General features: G+C 42.5%; 1 protein-coding gene across 1 annotated transcript in view; it reads left to right on the top strand.

Annotated features, from left to right (window-relative positions):
- The first annotated feature begins 965 nt into the window (after positions 1-965).
- The window catches only part of LOC311223991 (beta-1,3-galactosyl-O-glycosyl-glycoprotein beta-1,6-N-acetylglucosaminyltransferase-like), a 70433-nt gene continuing 57283 nt past the window's right edge, over positions 966-14115 (top strand). Inside the window, exon 1 of the mRNA XM_084308779.1 lies at positions 966-1099. The gene's annotated coding sequence lies outside the window, so the exon portion shown is untranslated. The remainder of the gene's footprint in view (positions 1100-14115) is intronic.

The following is a 14115-nucleotide window of genomic DNA, read 5'->3' as shown; positions in this document are numbered from 1 at the left end:
GCACTTTGTTCAACTTTGTCAGTGCTGTACAGTTTAAACATTTTTAAATCTTAGACAAACAAAACACTGCTTTCATGAAATATTGTAAGTCGTCATTTGAGGCTTTATAAAAGCAGCACAATGAACACAAAGCTGTCAGTGCCGAGTCCGACCTCATCTTAAATAACAAACAGCATTGCTTGTTGTAGTTAACAAAGAGAGGCAGAGTTGATTTTGCAAAAATATATCGAATTTTATTTTCATATAATCCCATGCCCATCGAACGAAGCTTCGAAGCTTCGAAGTATTTAAGACAGCCCTATTAAATGGACTGTTATATCTTATTAAATTGTGGACATTTATTCATTCCCACTTATTAGACACTATTTCTGATGGTAAAATGAGCGTACAAAGCTAAATACAGAATTCTGAAATATTAAAACGGAAAAAACGGAATTTGGAAAAAATTTAAATGGAATTTGGAAAAAAATAAAACGGATTTCATATGGCTCTACCTAGCATGTCCTCCATGCTCTGTAAATAACTTATGTACAAATACAGAGATGCCCCACTATGTTACCTGTTTATTGCACAATGTTGTTTTATTGGATTATATTATATGTTGTACTACTGTATTGCACATCGTTGCGGGCAAGACCACCCACATTTCATTGTATACTTGTATGCCGTGACAAATAAAACTCTTGACTCTTGACTTGACTTGACTTACTTATTTATCAATGAAATTATATAAAAAATATATTCAATAAAATTAAAACATAGTTGATCTCACATCTTACTACATTGGTCTCATTTAGGAGTTGAGAGGCCGTCACACCGGTAGCTGTGCTAATACAACCTGCCAGTAGGTGGTGCAATGGATGTATGATAGATAGGCTGGAGCAGCATCGCTCTGGTAGTGAGTGAGCGGTTATCACTGAAAGCTGCAAGGTAAACACTCACTGTAAGTGCTCCGCCTCACAAGGGCTGTAATCACCTACTATTGGTGCTTGTGTGTGTGTCACTGGGAATCTTAAATGTTACAATTTTGAAAGAGAGAGAGCGAGAAAGCGAGAGAGAAGTGATCAGCTATGGCAGATGCTGGTTTCTAAAGTCACAGGTAAGATCATAACACTTTACAATTTACACTAATTAGCTGAATGACTTATTTTATACATATACAAAGATGAGGAATGTGAACAGTGGCGTTGTTTCAGTAAAAGGCAAGGTATGGCGAGGAGGGAGGGGGGGGGTGAAGAGGGTGTTTCCCCCCCCTTGGTGGATTTTTTTTGTCAAATCAGTTGTGCAATAGTCACTTTTGGTGAGTTGTTTCTATACAATTCAGTTATGACATTTAGGTATGACACAGGACTACACAAGCATTTTTAGTATAGAAATGTGTCAACAGACTAAAGCAGAGAACCACAATATTTTGCATACGAATTATACAGAATGTAATATCATAACTATCTACTACTTTTCTTGCAATTGAGCCAATTTTCCTTAGGTATGGTTTTGAGGTGTGTGTTCAACAGAGTGTAGTATCAAAAACACATTCACAAAAAGTATGGGTTACTGAATGCTGAACTGCACTGTTATAATCACTAAGCCATTGTAAGACCTTACCTGTGTCCCTGTATCACTTGTCTCTGCTGCCCTTTGATAAAAAAAAAAACGCCCCTATGTCCATTTTCCTTTTTTTTAAAGCATATTTCAGTTAGTCACAGTAAAAGTCACCTATAAAAGTGAGATCATTGACAATATCAAAACATGCTAGGGCTGTACCGAATAGTTTGAAGCTTCGTTCATAATGTTGACATTCGAATTCTAAATCAACATAAAAAATTGTAATAAAAAAAATTTAAAATTAAAAAAAATTATTTGCCAAGGTATGGCAAGTGCCATACCTTGCCATACCAGAACAACGCCCCTGAATGTGAAGGAGAATTGCCCAAAGATGTTTGAGGAAGGTTATACTGTATAGGGCAGGCTATAGCCAGATGAGAGGAAGGTTATACTGTAGGCTATAACCAGATGAGAGGAAGGTTATACTAGTGTAGGCTATAGCCAGATGAGTGGGAGGTTATACTGTAGGGCTCAAACTTCTTGAACAAAGGCACCCCTGAATCTTTCCTCCTTCTCCAAGGCACCCCAACTCTTCGAAGAGTTAAAAAAATGTAACAAGTCAAGTCAAGAGTTTTATTTGTCACGGCATACAAGTATACAATGAAATGCGGGTGGTCTTGCCCGCAACGATGTGCAATACAGTAGTAACAACATATAATAGGATCCAATAAAACAACATTGTGCAATAAACAAGTAACATAGTAGGGCATATCGGTATTTGTACATAAGTTATTTACAGAGCATGAAGGACATGCTAGGTCCTGTGGTAGTGCAATACACTGTTAGCTACGGATGAGGCACTGGGTCTTTCTGTACATTTCTATTTTATACAATCTCAGATTATACTATACTATTTTTAAAGTGACCTTTCCTTAGTATAATTGTAGGAGCTATTTGATGGTTTTTGTGCTTAGTTTGTAGTTTGTTAAGTTCATCACTGGGTGGCAGCACGGAGCACTGGGTGGCAGCACAGAGCGCATAGGTTTTGAATAAAGGCACAGGTGTATGCTATGTCAATCAAGGTATCTAGGTATGGGTGACGGAGAGATCTCACGGTTTTTACCGCATGAACACACGCACGTAGCCTCGCTCGTTTTCAGTATTATCAACAGCATTATGCAGACATTATTGTTTTGGCTCATCACATGTATTAAGTTGAATACTTCAATTAAATGGGAACTTCACCCAACGGCAGGTGACACGGACTCGACATTGTGTTTTTTCTAATCGCGCGTCAAAGACGAGGAATCCCCGCACCCAACCGAGCGTCTATCAGAACATCAAGATAGCCGCTACACAAGTAAAAACCTGATCTTACTTGGACAAATGGAGGATTTTGGAACCTGGCTTGGAATGCTGCTTCTGGATAAAGATCATCATCCCGAGATAGCACACCAAAGGAGGACTGGTTAGTGTATCGCACTGGGCTGCTTGCTAATGGAGCAGCAGCATTGAAAGTTTTGTTGTTATTGTATTGACTTTTTTTCACGAGAGAGACGAGATGCTTCCAGCTGCAGACCTTCAGACCAGCGCTTACAAGCCCCGCACATACAAGCCCGCACATAGCAACCCCTCGCTTCCATTGGCTGATTTTGGTCACGTGATTTTGGGTCACGTTGCACTGCGGGATTGATTGATTGATTGATTGAAAACTTTATTAACAGATTGCCGTATGATTTGGGTCACGTTGCACTGCGGGATTGATTGATTGATTGATTGATTGATTGATTGATTGATTCATTGATTGATTGATTGATTGAAAACTTTATTAACAGATTGATTGATTGATTGAAAACTTTATTAACAGATTGCCGAATGGGTACACGTGACCACAGGCCCTGATTGATTGATTGAAAACTTTATTAACAGATTGTAGAATGGGTACACGTGACCTGACCGATTGATTGATTGATTGATTGATTGATTGATTGAAAACTTTATTAACAGATTGCAGAATGGGTACAGTGACCGATTGATTGATTGATTGATTGATTGATTTATTGATTTATTGATTGATTGATTGAAAACTTTATTAACAGATTGCAGAATGCAGTACAGCTCAATACACACAATTGTTAAGGGGATGCAGACCATGCAGTACTGTTACATTTGTGACATACAGTAAATATATACAAGGGGGAGGGAACTGTACATTTATGATGAATTGAAAATGGGGGACCCTGATGTAAACAAGACGGAAGTCTTTCTCTGGTCTGCATCCCCTTAACAATTGTGTGTATTGAGCTGTACTGCAGATATATTTCAATTGCCTTACTTATTTACATAAGTATTATAGGCCTACAGCAGTATTGTACAGACAGTCTGTGTGAAGTCTGTGTGGTTATCCAGCTGCACAAAGGCAGAGCAAGAGGCTCTACAGAGGGTGGTGATGATAAAGCCATGATAAAGACCTTCAATCAGCTGAAGGGGAATCCCTCCAAGCTGCTGTCAGCGCTACACACCTTCGGCCGCTCTGGTATCAGCCATGCATCAAAACGTGCACACGCACTCAGGCGAGTCGCTAACCGTGCACGGTGACCAGATGCAAAAAGTCCAAAAGTGGGACAACAGTAAGATTTTGGTGGGACAAAGTGGGACAACAGTAAGATTTTGGTGGGACAAAGTGGGACAAATAGATAATGTAATTTTTTTTATTAGAATAACTGCCATGGTCTTCACTGAATAGATTTAAATCAAAGGTTAAAGGTTAAATCAAAATAAATACAAATTAAATACCACCTAACATCTGTTTTAAATATTCAAACGTCATCACTTGACAGGAATGTCTTGTGTTTGATATTCCCTGTTAACACAGAACTAGGGAAAACAGTGTAGTATAATACAAAAATAATAATACAAATAAATTGTGTTTCTACCGTAATTCCTCTAATAGTAACCGGTATTCAATTAAAAACCGGGTCTCTATTAATGACCGGGTGCGCTGTTGAGCTAAGCAATTATAAGCCGGCCTCCTAATACAAGCCGGGTTTCATGTATATGCTGGCCTGGCTGTGCAGTAAATACCATATAATGGTATGGTGTTAATGTTTACCAAGAGAGTAAGCCTACCTCAGAATTGTATAAAACGAAGTTATTATTATTACAGTATTGTGATTGCACTATTTTACTTTATTTTACTTTTTTTGACCACCTGTAATTGCACTGTTTACTACCGTATTTCATACAGTACATGGTTTCAATAAATGAACCCAGTACATTTTACTGGGTTCAAACTGACACAAAATGTTGATTTATTCATTATGATCTGTTTGAAAATTAGAAATATAGGCCTCTCTCTTATACATGCCTCCTCCTAATACAAGCCTGGTATCAGCTACAGTTGAAACAAATACAAGCCGGGGTTACTATTAGAGGAATTACGGTATATTAGAATAACTGCCATGGTCTTCACCGAATAGATTTAAATCAAAGGTTAAAGGTTACCACAGTCGACTGACCTGTATGAATGGGAGTGTTGTACTGTGTGATAGACGCTTGTTATCTCAGCTGCAGTGACCTTGTCCGTCTGGCTATCATTGTTTGGTTTAAAAAGAAACGTATCCATAGATCTGGATGTTTCTTTTTGGTGAGCCACTTTCAAGTGAGACTCACGTCCACTGTGGCGCTTCAAGTCGTATTCTCCTCCATGTGCAATTGAAAACGAACTATGACACAAAACACAGAAAGCCTGCTGCGGATTGTCTGACATCGGCCTCACCCAGGCATGTGTCGTTTGCCAGTCTTGGTTGTAACTGCAGGTCCGTTTCTTTTTACTGCTTTCCATATTGAACTAGTTCGCTTGTAATGTTGTTGTGTTTTTTTTTACCAATCAGATTTGCGATATGAGGTAGCGTCACAAGTTCAACTCTCACGAGCAGAGCAGTGCGCTAAATTACTATAACCAATCAGATCTGCGATATGAGGTAGCGTCACGACTCAGTCTCAGTCAGGGGCTTTTAGACGCATGTTTTTTTTTGGCTTCGAAAAGAGGGACATCCTCTCAATATGAGGGACGTGGGACATTTGGTCAAATGGTGGGACAGTACAACCAAAAGGGGGACACCTGGTCACCCTAACCGTGCTGGGCCAAGTATAGCGGCTCAACCCACCTCTGTTGCCCGTCGTAAAATGAAGCTCGGGGGTCGACGACAGCTCGCTGCGGGGAGGCCGAAGAAAAGTGTGGTGAGCACAGACCATCGCTATAGTTTCCCAACAGGAGTAAAGTCTGGAACGCACCACAGCCTGTCACAAGCAGTAGAGATGTGTCGTAGCAATCCGAAGTGACATTGACCACCAATATAGCATGTACATAAAGACCCAGTGCCTCATCCGTAGCTAATATTGCACTACCACAGGACCTAGCATGTCCTACCATGCTCTGTAAATAACTTATGTACATATACCGATATGCCCTACTCTGTTTACTTGTTTTATTGCACAATGTCGTTCTATTGGATTCTATTATATGTTATTACTATTGTATTATGCACATCTTTGCGGGCACGACCACCCGCATTTCATTTTTTATTTTTTTTTTTTGATATTTTTTGCACAAATCTCTCCAATATTCAAAACATCTCTTTCCACATCACCATATGCAACTTCCAAGATTTGCCTTTTTCTTTTTTGTAAGAACATACAAAACATGTAAAGGACTCATACAAATACATTAACAACTGACATGGAAAATAAAAAATACTTACGAAAAAAAGAAAAATACTATACTATACATTGTGCGTATACATCCCTGATATATATACTTTGCATGTAGACCGATCTACCTGCGAGCAGGTATGTGCTGCATCCTCTATCGGGATGCCACCCTTCTCCATATTGCATGTGAGAGAAAGCGTCCCAGACACATGTAGGTGTGCATGATAGCATGCATGCATGTGTGTCTCCAACATATGTATGTGGGTACGTGTGTATCACGTAAGCATGTGTACATGCCTCACATGTGTGTGTGTGTGCATCTTCCAGGTATGCGACTGTACTCCTATCTCTTGTGTGTGTCTCGTATCCATGTGTGCCTCCGCCCCCTATGTGAGTGTATATCTCAGGTGTGCATATATATGTGCGTCTCAGCTACGTATGTGTGTGTCTCCTATGTACATGTATATCCCCCATATGTGTCAGTGAGAGCCTATACCTCAACTATGTGTATATGTAGGTGTGTGTATGCCTATTTCCTATAAGTGAGTATGTGCATGTATGTGTGCCCCTGACATGTATAACTTAGCCTTGTGCATATGAGTGTGTGTAAACCTATTATGTACACATATGAATATGTGTATCCTAGATACTTGTATGCGGCTAAACATGCGCATATGAGAGTGTGATAGAGACAGTGACCATTCCATAGATATACCATCCGGACATAAAATCCATGTACATACATATATAACACATTATAAAGTACAAGTACCATCAGATCAGATCCCCTTTTTCATATTCATCCTTGATATCATTGTAACCCCACCTTAATCATTTGTCCCCAGACCGTTCAGTCAGGTGTAGAAAACTGTCCCATAAACGTGTATGCAAATAAACAACTTGTGACAAATAAAACTCTTGACTTGACCACCAGCCTCTCTATCTAAATGTTATATTGTTAACTGTCTAGTTAAGGCATTAACTGGGTTAATTAATCTAAATGTTATATTGTTAACTGTCTAGTTAAGGCATTAACTGGGTTAAGTGGGGAGTGCGTCATGGTACAGTTTCAGTAAGTGGGGAGTGTAAACAAGTTGAACGCGTCACGTGAAATAACGTTACGTGAATAAACATATAACGTTACAATGTACAGTTTCTGACAGCTGGCTGTGTTGTGAAATGTGCATAACGTTATGAATAAACCGCGAAGTCACGCGAAATAACGTTATAAACGCGAATCTGGTAGTATATTTATTTGTATCTTCTTGAGATGATAACATTACATCCGCATTTTACCGCATGGCGAGATAAACCAATCAGAGAGGGGCTTCGCTCAACCAATCAAAGAGGGGGCTGCAGAAATGGAGCCCAACCAATCAGAGAGGCGTCTGCAGAACCTCAGCCATTGGGTGGGACCCAAATCACGTCACCAAAATCAGCCAATGGAAGCGAGGGGTTGCTATGTGCGGTGCTTGTATGTGCGGGGCTTGTAAGCGCTGGTCTGAAGGTCTGCAGCTGGATACTATTGGAGAGAGACTCCAGTCTCTTAAAGGAACAGTACGTATTATCAAAAATGAGTTTACGTCATGATATTGTGGAGCCCAGCCAAGGGCAAAATGTTTGTGAGCCAAGAATAAGAAAGCCTTCTGTAAAGGGATTATCAATTTTGATCGAAAGGCTCCAAACTGACAGAAATGCATATTGTACACAAGCAAGGAAATTGAAAAGGGAAATCATCACTCTTCTAGTTTCCAATGACAATGTAAATCTTGTGCACCAAAATCTAAAACAGTTCAAAGCTCTATGTCAAGTTGCCTCTGAGGCACATAATACATTGATGACCGAGTATCCTACAACTGAGGATACGCAGAGAAAGCAGGACGAATGGTTTTATGCAAAAAAGGAAACAAATGATACATTTGTAAATGAAGTATCAACATGGTTGAGCGAAAATGGGATTTTTCAGGTCAATGATGATAATGCTGAATTGGAAAAAATGAAATCTGATTTGCATGAGGAAATTAAAGCTGGAGACAGTGCGTCTAATGTGTCTAGTAAAAGGTCAAGAAGCAATGCCAGTAGAGCATCATGTTCTAGTACTGCATCTGCACGTTTAAATGCCATGGCAGAGAAAGCGGCTTTAATCGAGCAAACCGCTGCTCTGCAAAGGAAACATGAAATAGAGGCACAAGAGGAGAAACTCAGACAGGAACAAGAGAAACTCAGAAAAGTTAAGGAGCAACTGGAGCTTGATACACAAATGGCTGTTGTTACTGCAAGACTTTCTGTGCTGGAAGGCAGTGCCGTTGGAGGAAAGGCCCCTTCAGATGGAATGAATTCCTACCTGAGCAAATCTATGAAAGAGCTGAGACCTCAATTCAACCTACAGGCAACTGCATTTGTGCCGAAGGAGAACACCCTGATTTCGGATCAAGGCTCAAGAGCGCCACCTATCTTTTCCACATATGATGTGCGACCAAAGGTGAATATGCACACACACTTTCAGGAGAAAGTACAACATCATGGAATTCCACAAGCAAAAGATACTACTCTCATGCCACAGTGGCAACCAAACACTGGGACGTCTCTCACCACTACTCTAAAGCATCAGTCTCAAAACGCTTTCACAGCCTCGACTGCTGCACCTCGTAGGTCAGTAGCTGCACAGGAACGACAGTCTACACAGAACGCTGCAGTGCAGAATACAGTGGACCAGGATGCCATTTGTGGAATCATGCAAAGGCAGAATGAACTCACCACATTGCTCATTCAACAGCAAATGTTATCTACTTTACCAAAAAGTGATATAACCATATTTGATGGTGATCCATTGCACTTCATTTCCTTTGTTAGGACATTTGAACATTGTGTTGAAGAGGTAACATGCAGTTATCAAGACTGTTTGTATTTTCTGGAGCAGTACACCAGGGGGAAGCCCAGAGAGCTGGTGCGAAGCTGCTTACACATGCCACCACAACAAGGATATCAAAGAGCAAAAGGTCTTTTGAAAGAACACTTTGGTAATGAGCACAGGATAGCAACAGCCTACATGGAAAAAGCCTTTCGCTGGCCTGTTGTTAAAGCAGAGGATGTGTAGAGGCACTGCAGGAGTTCACGCTGTTCCTAAGAGGGTGCTGCAACGCTATAACAGAGGTACAGTACATGGAGGAGATGAACGTTCCATCAAACATGAGGAATGTTGTGATGAAATGGCCGTACAAGCTGCGGGAGAGGTGGAGGTCTACAGCTTGTGAGATACAAGAACGGCAAGGCTACAGGGCCACCTTCCCAGAGATGGTGAACTTTTTAGAGAAACAAGTCAAAATCTTGTCTCATCCCATTTTTGGTGACATTTCAGATGCACGACCAAGCATCACAATAAAGCCTGTAAATAAGAGCGCGCCGCTACCCAGGAGCAGTTTCGTAACAACCATTGCAACCAACCAAGATGAAACTGCTAAACCAACAGTGCACATGATGCCAAAGCAGCCTACTGTAACTAAGGAGTTGTCCTCAGAGTCCTGCCTTTATTGTGAAGAGTCGCATCCATTTTTCAAGTGTTTTAAACTGAATAAAATGTCTCAAAGGGAGAAAATCTACTTTCTGAGAGGAAAAGGAATTTGTTTTGGATGCTTAAAGGCTGGTCACATGAGTAAGGAATGCAGAAATCGTCTGACCTGTGATGAATGCAATCTTAAACACCCGACTATTCTGCATATCCACAACAAAGACAGGGTGACCAAGTCACAGGAAACACCAGTCAGTAATGCACTTGTGTCTCTTCAGGCATGTGATTGTACTGGGGCCGGAGACCACGACTGTACCCTTTCCATCGTTCCAGTACAGTTAAGATCTAAAAAAGGAAATACAGTGGTGCGGACCTACGCTTTCCTAGACCCGGGAAGTACAGCAACCTTCTGTACCAACCATCTTATGAAGAAGCTCAATCTTCAGGGTACAAAGACCAACATTCTTATGCGCACTATGGGTCAAGAAAAGGTAGTCGAAAGCCAAATCCTTACAGGACTGGAGGTGTCCAAGTTGGAAAGTAACCACTTTATGGAGCTCCCAGAAACATTCACACAGGAAACAATCCCTGTTTCAAGGAGTAACATCCCTACTCAGCGAGATGTTGAAAGATGGGAATATCTGAAAGGTATCAGGATCCCAGAGTTGGACGCTGATGTTGAACTTTTGATTGGAACTAATGCACCACAACTCATGGAACCCTGGGAAATCATAAACAGCCAAGGTGATGGACCTTATGCCGTGAAGACCCTATTGGGGTGGGTCGTCAACGGTCCTTTGAGGGGTAATAGTGGTTGTCAGAGAAGCTGCTCGACCATATATGCCAATAGGATATCCATTGTTAAACTGGAGGAGCTGTTGATCTCTCAGTACAACCAAGAGTTCAACGAGAAGTCACTGGAGGAGAAGCAGGAGATGTCAAGAGAGGACCTGAGATTTATAGAGATCTTGGATAAGTCTATTTGCATGCAGGAAGGACATTATTGCATGGACTTGCCTTTTAAAGTGGATGACATCACCATGCCAAACAACAGGTGCATTATGGAACAGCGCCTTCAGGGTCTGAAAAGAAAATTTGAACGAAATAAGAGCTACCAAAATGAGTACACAGAATTTCTTACTCAAATGATCGACAGCGGCTACGCAGAAATGGTGCCTCAAGACCAGTTGGAGTGCAAAAATGGCAATGTGTGGTATCTCCCTCATCACGGGGTGTACCACCCAAGGAAGAAAGCACTGAGAGTGGTTTTTGACTGTGGAGCAGCATTTCAAGGAACTTCCTTGAACTGTCAACTTTTGCAAGGTCCTGACCTCACCAACTCTCTCTTTGGTGTCTTAACCAGGTTCAGACAGGAGAACGTTGCACTGATGACCGACATCCAGGCTATGTTCCACCAAGTAAAGGTGTCTGAAAAGCATGTGGATTTTCTTCGCTTTCTGTGGTGGCCCATGGGAGACACATCACAGAGGCCAGTGGAATACAGAATGCGAGTGCACATCTTTGGAGCAGTTTCATCACCGAGCTGTGCCAACTACGCTTTGAGAAGGACTGCAGTTGACAATAAGGATGACTTCAAAGTGGAAGTGACTGACACCATCTGCAACAACTTTTATGTTGATGACTGTCTGAAATCTTTGCCCACAGAGGAAGAAGCAATGCAGTTGGCGGTGGACCTTGCTGACATATGCTCAAAGGGAGGATTTCAGTTGTTGAAGTGGACAAGCAACAGTCGGACTGTACTGTCATCTATTCCCGAGGTAAAGCGGTCCAAAACAACCAGGCAGCTGAACTTGGAGCAAGACAACCTGCCTGTGGAAATGGTACTTGGCTTGAATTGGTGTGCCGAAAGTGACACTTTTACATTCAAGCCTAAAGTGGAAAAACGACCACACACCAGACGTGGAATTCTTTCAATCGTCAGTTCCATCTATGACCCTTTGGGGTTCTTGTCACCATTTACCTTGCCACCAAAACTGCTGTTGCAAGAAATGTGTCGAAGGAACATGTCTTGGGATGACCCCATACCCCAGACATTCTCACAGCAATGGGCAGGGTGGCTTCTGGACCTGGAAAAGGTGGCGGAACTCAAGGTGGACCGCTGCATCAAACCAAAGGACTTCAGAGGACCCATACATGCACAAATGCATCATTTTGCAGACGCCAGCGACCATGGTTATGGCACCGTGTCCTACCTGAGGCTGGAGAACCAGGATAAAAAGGTGCATCTTGCATTCATGCTGGGTAAAGCCAGAGTTGCACCGTTAAAACAAACAACAATTCCTCGCCTCGAACTTACCGCTGCTGTGCTCACAGTCAAAGTCGATAAAATGTTGAGAAAGGAACTACCACTTCAGTTGGAGGAGTCGTGCTTCTGGACTGACAGTCAGACCGTCTTGAAGTATATCAACAACGAAACCAAACGATTTCACACCTTTGTGGCAAATAGAGTGGCTTCTATAAGGGAAGCAACAAATGTTGTTCAGTGGAGGTATGTCAGCTCGAAGAACAATCCTGCCGATGAAGCCTCCAGGGGTCTGACTGCAGACAACTTCCTGGCATGTAGGCGATGGATTGAGGGCCCAGACTTTCTTCGAATGCCAGAGGTGGATTGGCCAATACCCTTTGATTCGAAGCCCGTTCCCTCAGAAGATCCAGAGGTCAAAAGAGACCTAATGGTGAACCTTGTTGTACATTCCAAAGATGCAACTACTACACTCATGCACTATTTTTCTGAGTGGACTAAACTCAAGACCTCGGTCGCCTGGTTCCTTAGGCTCAAGACTATTCTTCTGGAGTTGAGGAGAAAGAGGAAGGACATTGTTGCTTCTTTAACCACTGCTGGCTCACCCACACAACCAGACAAGGTAGAAGAAGAAATGAAAAGGGCCAGAAATGCAGTGGGAAAGCAATCGCTATCTGTAAGCGACCTCTTCAGAGCAGAACTTGCCATCGTTCGCTTCAATCAGCAGGCAACATTCAAGGAAGAAATCTCTCTGTTGGAGAGCAGAGCATCTGGCATAAGGAAAACCAGTAGTATCTACCGATTGGATCCTGTGTTAGGGGATGGTTTGTTGAGAGTGGGTGGACGTCTCGGTCGGGCTGCCTTACCCGAGGAGCTGAAACATCCTCTAATACTCTCCAAGGGTCAACACGTGTCCAGCCTCATTTTGAGAAATATTCATAAACAGCTTGGACATGCCGGTAGAAATTATATGCTCTCAACCTTGCGACGGAAATACTGGATCACAAATGCAAACTCTGCCTGTCGAAAGATAATATCGGACTGTGTGGTCTGTCGACGGCACCGAGGACAGCCAAGTGAACAGAAAATGGGCGACATGCCGAAGGAAAGAATTAGTCCAGACTTGCCTCCTTTTACCAACGTAGGAGTGGACTACTTCGGGCCCATTGAGGTCAAGAGAGGCCGCGCTATGGTCAAGAGGTATGGGGTATTTTTTACCTGCATGGCTAGTAGAGCTGTACATTTGGAGATAGCCTATTCTCTGAATACTGACTCCTGTATTAATGCCATACGAAGATTTGTGAGTCGCAGAGGCCAGGTGTGTTGTATGAGGTCAGACAATGGCACAAATTTTGTTGGAGCAGAGCGTGAGTTAAGAGAAGCCTTAGCTGCCATAGACCACAGCAAGGTTCAAGGAGCTCTCCTGCAAAAGGGCATCGAGTGGACTTTCAATACACCTGGTGCGTCCCATCATGGTGGTGTCTGGGAGCGACTCATAAGAATGGTCAGAAAGGTCTTGTTTTCTGTTTTACGACAGCAATCTTTGGATGATGAAAGCCTTCATACTATCCTGTGTGAGGTGGAGGCCATCCTCAACGACCGCCCCATAACCAAGGTATCTGATGATGTCAATGACTTGGAAGCTCTCACTCCAAATCATATCCTTCGGCTCAAAGGGAAACCCATTCTTGCCCCTGGACTCTTTCAAGAAAACGATCTTTACATCAGGAGACGATGGAGACAGGTTCAGTACCTGTCAGATCTGTTCTGGAAGAGGTGGATCAGGGAGTACCTACCGCTGCTACAGGAGCGTCAGAGATGGACGAAGCCTCGGAGAAGTTTCGTGACAGGGGACATTGTTGTTGTCATGGATCAGACCGCTCCTCGAGGATCCTGGCTCATGGGGAGGGTGACAGAGACGTACCCAGACAAGAAAGGGCTTGTACGGGCAGTACGGTTGAAGACCAAGACAGGGCATTTGGAGCGGCCCATATCCAAGCTCTTTCTGCTTCAAGAAGCAGTGTAAGGTCTGGCGGTAAAGGTCACGACCCAACGTTGAGTTACGTGCTGGTAACCTCTGGCTCAG

Source organism: Notolepis coatsorum, assembly GCF_963971535.1.
Source record: "Notolepis coatsorum genome assembly, chromosome: 2".
NCBI classification, from domain to species: domain Eukaryota; kingdom Metazoa; phylum Chordata; class Actinopteri; order Aulopiformes; family Paralepididae; genus Notolepis; species Notolepis coatsorum.
The sequence above is the reverse complement of the archived record's forward strand: the minus strand, read 5'-3'. Positions and strand labels throughout refer to the sequence as shown.